The sequence below is a fragment of the Nematolebias whitei genome, chromosome 13 (genome assembly GCF_014905685.2).
Source record: "Nematolebias whitei isolate Nwh7 chromosome 13, NemWhi1, whole genome shotgun sequence".
Taxonomy (NCBI): Eukaryota; Metazoa; Chordata; class Actinopteri; order Cyprinodontiformes; family Rivulidae; genus Nematolebias; species Nematolebias whitei.
In genome coordinates, this window is record NC_056510.1 from 10081688 (window position 1) to 10090299 (window position 8612).

At 39.1% G+C, this 8612-nt stretch overlaps 1 protein-coding gene across 1 annotated transcript in view; it reads left to right on the forward strand.

Annotated features, from left to right (window-relative positions):
• Positions 1-3360: 3360 nt before the first annotated feature.
• Positions 3361-8612, forward strand: part of LOC119419011 (poly(rC)-binding protein 3) — a gene marked incomplete in the record, with an annotated part of 64048 nt that continues 58796 nt past the window's right edge. Inside the window, 1 exon segment of the mRNA XM_037686306.1 lies at positions 3361-3665.

The window sequence follows — 8612 nt, forward strand, 5'->3', positions numbered from 1 at the left end:
CACTAAAGCAAGTTTGGTGTAACTTCAGAGGTACTTCAAATTAAACTTTCACATTTAGTCAGATAATATGCAACACTGGCTTCGTTTTTTTTAAATCCTCTTGAGACTATTCCTTCAAATCTGCTTTTTGTCTCCTCGGTCTTTAAATATTTGATGAGGGGGGTGCTATCTAGCGTGGATATTCCTGGCTTTATTCATCATACCTGTGCTCTTTGAACACTGACCCTATGATGATAATCTGAATCTTTTGTTACCCTTTAATCTGGGATAATCTGAGTGGGAACTGGGAGGAACACTGATGAAAAGCCCAACACAAAGACTTTAGAGTCAGGATGTTTTCTAAAAGAACTGAACAGATCCAACCAATTCTGACTTTTTATGACAAACTATCTTATCTGAGTTATTGTAATTTAAATGTTCTGCTCATTTGGAAATACAAAATATAATGAGTCCCTCCAAGGCAGCCATTAAAATCAATTTCTTTGTTTTTATATTTCTACCTGGTGAGATCTTTATTACAGCATGACTAGGAGTTCATGCAGCTCAGGTCTGCAGCATTTTGTTCAAAGCTGTACCCCCCAGCCCCCACCCTTTCACAGCTCAGTACGCCTGGTCATCAGCGGCGCTGGCTACATATTCGATGTGACGTCTCCTTCCATCTTCTGATGAATTTTTTATGTCTCTTCCTCTCCCACTGACACACAGACGGGCCTCATATTGGCCCTGATCTGTAAACTGGTGATTCTGTAAATGGCAGCGTTCTCTTTAGAGCCCGTCTCTCCTCTGCGCCCCTACGGCTATAAATTACACTGATCAGAGTTTTTATTAGATTTGTTCAAAGAATGCATCATCAACAGCGATTAGGAAATATTATTTTTGTTTTATCACACATTCACAGAAGAAACTGGGGGAAAAAAAATCCGTTAATCATTCTTAGATGTCATAAAATAAGCACAAACTATCAAATCTGACAAATTATCTAACAGATAAGATGCGAAATAACAAATCGGTCATTTTTTAATAAATAAATAAATAAACATGTGCTTTTGTTTTGAAACTCCAGGTTAAAATCTCTTCCTTTTATGTGCACATTAAAAAATAAATTCTGCAGAAGCTCTCTATCCACCTCTCCTTTACTAATCATGACAAAAATGGTCAAATCTACAGGATTTACTGGGCGTTGAAGAGCTGCTCAATAATATAAAATCCAAGCGAAAAGCTAAAAGAAAGCTGAACCAAAAAAAATTAAAAAATAAAACATCTTAGTGCAAAAGCTCATAGAGACAGCAATCATTATGATCATCTTTGGAGAAACGATGATAAATATGAAAATGAAAATATTCAGAATGACAAAAGTACTGAGAAAAGTAGAGAGTATTAATTGAATAATGTCTCTGAAACTGTTCCTGTTGATTATGGCTGGTTTCTCAGGGTAAGTAGTGAAAAAGGAAACAAAGGTGTTGGTTTGATTTAGTTTATTAGGCTGCCGATCAGTGAATGATGGTCTCCAAGCTCTTAAGTTCCCACAAAATAGTGTTTTTTTGTTTTGTTTTGTTTTGTTTTTTACTTTAAAAGGCTTTAAGAGATGAAGAAAGGTTTCTGTAAAAAAAAAAAAAAACTAAAAAAAAAAAAAACAGAAGCCCAGTGAAGAACTCTGATTGAGGTTTGCGTTTTTGGACCTGAGCATTTTAGGAATACATTTTTCAGTCTTTCCTTGGATGGCATTAATCTGTCCTCCAGTTCTAATGTTAAAAATGTTGGTGTTATTTTTGATCAGGACATGTTTTTTATCCCCCACATTAAAAATGTTACTAGAACCGCCTTCTTCCACCTGCGTAATATCACTAAAATTAGAAACATCTTATCTAAAAATGATGCAGAAAAACTGGTTCACGCATTTGTCACATCTAGTCTGAACTATTACAATGTTTTTTTTATCTGTGTGTCCAAATACTTCTTTAAAAAGTCTTCAGTTGATCCAAAATGCTGCTGCCAGTGTCTTAACTGGAGTTAGTAGGAGAGATCATATCTCTCCAGTTTTAGCTTCTCTCCACTGGCTCCCTGTCAAATCCAGAATTTAATTCAAAATCTTACTTCTAACCTACAAAGCTCTCAACAACCTAGCTCCATCTTAAATGACAGATTTTGTTGTTAAATATTTTCCTAGCAGAGCACTTTACTCTCAGACTGCACGTTATCTCGTGGTCCCTAATGCTAACCACTATAATGTACAACAACACGGTGTTTTAAACTTCAGCCCGAACATGAGTCTGCAGTGAGTAGATGGGTATGAGTGAATAAAGCAGCATGATAGTCTGATGGCGCTAACTTTTTTAGGGGTGTCCCATTTGACAGTAAAACGTTTCATTAACTACGTTTTAGACTTTGAATTAGAACCAGTTTGTATAGGAGTATGGGTATGGCAAAATGGAATTGGGCCCAATTTGTTTAAGGTGGTATCTGAGCTGTGAGTAGGTGAAGAGTATTCATGTGGGAGTCTCCAGATTCTTGCAACTTTCACAGGGATCTCAACCTCTCTGTGTTGGTCTCAAAGGCGTGCAATCTTGTTGCTTAAGTTAGGAACATGCTTTAAACAAATTGTGCAACAGCTTTTCTTGAAAAAAATCCTCAAAAAGCCATCAGACCATCTCCAACTTGCTTTAAGAGCTCTGGAGCTGCATTTTGACACCTGCTCGGGAGCTCTTCTTGCAAACACATGACTAAAGCTGAACATTTTCTAGCATTTTATTTTCCTCAAAATGGAGAGATGTTTTTCACCAACTAGTCTTTCAACGATCTCAGCTCAGTGAGATACCACCTTTAGTTACAAATCAGCACACTGGTCATTTTGTCTTGGCTGGTTTCCTTTGTTCAGTGGAAGATCCTCAACTTTGTGTGGGTCCTGGTTTCTGTTCTGAACTTCATTTTTTGTTTTACCTGGTTTTTATTTGCTTTGAATAATTTGTTTGTATGTTTATTTTTGTCTTTTGCCTCATCAGTCCTGCTTTTGGGTCGTGGTTAACACAGTCATCAAACTGTCTCTGACTTCAGCTTCTGAATGTGAGGTTGTAGTAACATTTTACTGGGTTTACTGGTGCAGACTACCTTAAATCAGTGGCTGGCAGCAGTGTGGCTCTCTGTGTCCTTCAGAGGGGAAGCTTTTCATGACTCCTTCTATTCTGTAATTATTCCAACTGGATATGAGCTACTGCACTTATTGGCTGGGGTGAAATACCGGCTGGCAGGGCTTTTATTGGCTGATGGGTCACATCTCAGCCACCATCCATTGGCTGCCTGAAGGAGGGTGGGAGGGGAGCCCACTCCATCCTACCCCCCACCCCCTTGGCAGAGCTTGTAAATGTAAAGTCTTTCTCTGCCTGTTGTGACTCTGGTTTCAGTGTCTGCCTCCGAGCGAGTGGGTCAGAGAGCGAGTGTTTATTGTAGGAGGAAAAGAGAGACAAACAGGAAGGAAGGGAGAGGGCAAGCGGGGTTACTTCTCCCCCCTTTTCAGCCTCCCCGTCTCCCTGTCATTCCATCCTTCCACCCCTCTCCTGGACCACCCTTCAGCCTTGCTTCAAGCTCAAACCAAGACCCCCCTCACCACTCAAACCACCCCAGGACCCTTTGACTCTCCCTACTTCTCCATCCCACCAACCCATGAGCAGGTAAGTCCAGAACAAGTACTTCCTGCTCCTCTGTTTGCTCTTTACTTCTTCACCATCTTCTCTTCAGAACATGTTCCTCGTTGCTGTTTTGATGCATGTTTCCAGTGTTCCCTGCAGCTTTCTTCTCCCTCAGTAAAGTGACACAGTTTGCAGGAGATGCTATCAGTGAGGTCACTGTGTTTTTCTTCCTCTTTTGATATCCTGATATCCACTTCCTCCTTCTCCTCCTCCACGATCTCAGCATTTTTCCTCTCATCTTTGCCCTGCAGCTCTGGATCCGTGCAAATTCAGGGAGGACTTACAGTTTCAAGTGTCCGAAAACAAATTTCTGCAAAGTGTTTCTGCTGCTTGGTGATGGCTATTTATAGGCAGTGGCGTGCCAGCCTCACATGCTTTCTCTATAGGCCACTTCCCTAATGCCGGGATGAAGCGCACGACTCCAGAACACGAGACTGCATGAAGTGTGACGACTTCACAAAGCAGCGAGTCGCTTGATTGAATCAGGGGAATGCCGATATTAACGTGGCTCGTAAAGCATTCCTGACGACAGCAGGGAGGAGAGAAACTGCTTAGTTCCTTAGCCGCACATCCTGCGCTCCACCAGGAAGGGGAGGTGCAGTGTGTGTGTGTGTGTGTGTGTGTGTGTTAGACAGAGATAATGCTGAAGTGCTTTAGACATCAATACTTCCAGCTCAGAGATTTTCAGACCACTTTATTTACTCTGAATTTCAGACATCACACCAATGTCAACATCAGGAAAAGCTTCTAGAGCAAATGGCACAGTTGCTGAGAGCCAAGAGCTCAGGGGCCAGTCATCCTGCAGTTATTGTCATTAAGTAAGTTTGTTTTATGGTTTAAAATCTAGTTTTATTTTAAAATTAACCCATTGGTGGGCCAAACTGAGTTCAACCGTGGGCCTGATTTGGCCCCCGGGCCGCCAGTTGAATATCCTTGCTCTAGAAACTGGGTTTTTTATTTTATTTTATTGTATTGAATTTTTTTTGGAGGAGATAATAATGGAAACAAGAAAGGATAAATTTACATTCTGATTCAAGTGGTGATTAATTGCCATTGCTTGCTTGATCACCCAAGTTTTGACTTTTAATTCAAATCATAACTTGCTGTTTCAAACATGGGGCTGATTATTTATTTACTCTTTTGATTTTTACATTTTGTTATCAAGTTACCCGAGAAATTTCCTACTGTCCAGTATAGCAGATTTAGTTTTACTTCTTGTAGAAAATAATTCACTGCAGGAATAAATGTAATTTGCATGTTTATTATATGTTTTGCCACTTTAAACTTTTGGAAACATGTGTTTTTAGCAGACAATTTGACAGAAATTAATTTCTTATTTGGACTTTAAAAAAGAGATCTGCAGGAAATGTGTTGTTCTCATCATGAATAAAACGGCGTTTCTTTCATAGAATAGAAACGAACATAAATTAATATGCATTTTTTTTTGTAAATGCAGAGATTCATTAGCATCTTGTGGTTTCTGTTCTCTATATGTTAAAATTTACTGTTAAATATAAAGTAAAGTAGAACAAAATGTCCCATAATACACAAATGACCATCCAGCCAAACATTAAAATAAATAATCTCTTTCAGTGTCACTAATTACTTTTTTCAGTAACGTAAAAACTACATTAAATAACCCTGCATGGCACTTTAAAAAAATAAACTTTAACTATAAAAAGGTTAAACTTAACAATAAAGCCCTTCAGAGTTTATTAAATTCAGTTCAATTCAAAAATACTTTATTAATCCCAAAGGGAAATTAAATAATTATTAGCCTTTGGGATGTGTTTGTACTCCACTGCTGGCGCCACAATCGTAGGACTCTGGTTTAAGCTCAAGTTGAGCTCCATGTTGAGCTAAAGCTGTTTTCAATAGTTATGTTCATGTCAAAGCTTTCTGCTTGAAGCACTGAGTGGAAAACAAACAGCAATGACGGGACACATGATAGCTTTAACATGAGACTTCAACTAGAGACTATACGTTTTACAGGCCACTTGAATATAAAAGTAATTTAATATTTTAATTCTAAATATGTGAACGAATCTGTTTTGCATGTATCCAGTGGATTTAATCAGCCCTATCCTCAGACGCCATCGCTCTGCAGCAAGCAGCTGGCCCTTTTGTGTCTTGGCCCTTTTGAGCAGTTCCGGTTCTCCCGCTGGCCTGGCTCTGGGCACCGAATGTGCCGGGAGTTGCCTGGGTAAAAACTGGCTTGGTTTTTTAAATTTAATTATTTTAGACTTGTGTCAGTAGCTGGCATAATAGGTGTCACTCAGTGATGGAGTGAAGAAAGAAAACTGTCACTTCTTCTAGAAATATTGTGATTTTTCTGCAGGAAGTGCACAAGAAGTGCTACAGCTGTTGTTGCTGTTTCACCCACAAATTAATGCAGGGTTTTATTTAAATAACAATACAATGCAAAAATGACAGCAATTTAAAAAAGAAGTCACTTTAATGCAAACGTGACCTACCGTTTAACTAAATGCCATCTTTTTAAGAAGACAAATCCATTTTATCGTGTTTGAAAAGTCCTTAAATTTCTAATTCTATCCAAAGACTTTGGACTTTTGTTGCGCAGATATGTGAAAATCACACTCGTCATGGCCGACATGAAAACATAAAACCTGCCTGTTTTATTTACTTTTTCTTACATTTCTTTTGCTTGTCCACTGAATTGATGGGCGAGCTGTTCTCTTTCATGGAGCTATGCTGTAAACCTAAAAAACAATCTATTCCGTGTCATAATTCATAACAGAATGCAGGTCCCGGGCCGTGTGTGAGGAATTACCGAAACTGGCGTTGGCACCTTCTAAAAGTTAAAGCTATCAGAGAGAATTATGGGATGTGAAATCTGAGAACCGTCTTGCGAAGCTACTGGCTGCTGTAACCGAAGCTAGCGAAGGTTTTAGAGATCAATCAGAAAATCCAGACTCGATGGGAGGAGGATAAACGGAAGAGGTGGTGCAGGAACAGAGCTTTAGCCCTCCCTGCTGCTTTCCCAGCATCACTCTGGGTGGTGAGGGATGGTCATGAACAGGCAGCCCCCTGTAACCTCAGAGCTATTTTTACACTCGCTAATACAAATGGAAAAGAGAGGTGGGGGTTAAAAACCAGTTTAAGTGATGAAGTGACGAGAAAATATTATTTCTGGCCCAGACTTCAGAGTGATTTAAAAGAGATAAATTTATCCATGGAGGAAGGTTGTTGCAGAATTAGCTTTCTGTTGTTTTTCATGAGCTTGTGGCTTCAGTGGGCTCATTCACGATTCTGTCTGAAACCCACTCCGTCTGTTGAAAGGGTTTTAAATGAGACCCATTTCCAAAATTCCAGTGTTCCTATAATGTCTCCTGTATGAATAAGAATGTGCCACAACTGTCAAATGTCTTCTTTTTTTATTATTTAAATGATACGAGCATTTTAAAATACAGTCACCGAGTGGGATTCAATCCGCATTAATCACTGAAGCTTAAGGATGTGTCATTGATTATTGATTTCTCAACAAACAAAAAAAATCATACAGTAGAAACTATATTTTAAAACGTAATCATGTAAATGTCTAATAAAGACACTATAACGGAAAACTGAAAGTTTAAATTGAGCTCATAGATGTGCCGAATCATCCAAATCGTCCCGACTTGTAACTCCAAACTCCTCTAAATTCAAAATCAACACACGTTTGATAACGATGTGCAAAAAACATAACGCAAAGGTTGCAGACCCCTGCGTTAAACTGTTTTTATTTGAGGTATTTTAGGCTGTATCATTTGACAGAAGTCTAGCAGATTATGTTTTACAGCTACTGGGTGACTGACTTGAAGAAAATCCTGTAAGGCTTGCAAGGACCATGAACTGGTCTGAAACAATCTGCTACAGCCTAATAGATGGCAGTAACACGTAAGAAAGATTATTTCTAAAGATAGTTCAGATGATCTTAAACAGATTTCTAAATAAGTAATGTCAAAAACACAAACAAGATGCAGATAACTCATCTTTAAACCCTCATGCCCACCTGCTAATCTTAAATATCTGATTATTTCCTAGAGAGTCGATAACAGGCACAAAAACAGCCGTAACTGGTCCCAGTGGTTGCTATATTTCTAAAATGGTTTGACCTCTAAATCCACCCCACTCATGAACAGACTGCAGTTATATCATTGTGTATAAATGCACTGTGTTATTTATCCATTATAGCCACAGATCCTCTGAGATGACCCAGACAACGTGATGAATGGGAGCCTTTTGACTCAACAATGAGGTTCCTCTAGAGCTTGTTGCCTTTCAGGTCTGCAGAGGGGAATTCTCTACACACTCCACAAGCATCCCACACACACACACACACAACTAAAATGTCTGTAAAATGTAACTTTGAAAACTTGCAACCAATTCACCTATAGCCACAAACATCAGAACAGCTGAGATTAGAGGAGTGAAACGAGCATTTTAGACATTGACGACTGCAAACTGAATATCAGGATCACCTACTGTGTCGAAGTTCAAGACAGAACTGAGCGTAAATGCCTGTGAAATCATTCCATAGCATGAAGACAATTGTTTGACTATGATACATCAAAGCTCATGCTCAATTAAAAATCCAACAAAGTTGAGTCCAATCATCTGGACAGTTTATTTTGTTTTTTGTTGAGACATTTTGTCCTTGATCCAAAGGATTTCATCAGTCCCAGGAGCAGCAAACAAACTCAGTCCCACAAGCAGCACACTCATATAGTGGACCAGCAACTTATCACCAGCAAACTGGTTGGTCCACTATGTGAGTGTGCTGCTTGTGTGACTAAGTTTGTTTGTGGCTCCTCGGACTGATGAAGTCCTTTGGATGAAGGAGGAAACGTCTCAACAACAAACAAACAAAAAAAAAGAAAGTCCAGATGACCTGACTGAACTTTCTTGGAACTATGATACAGTTATTTC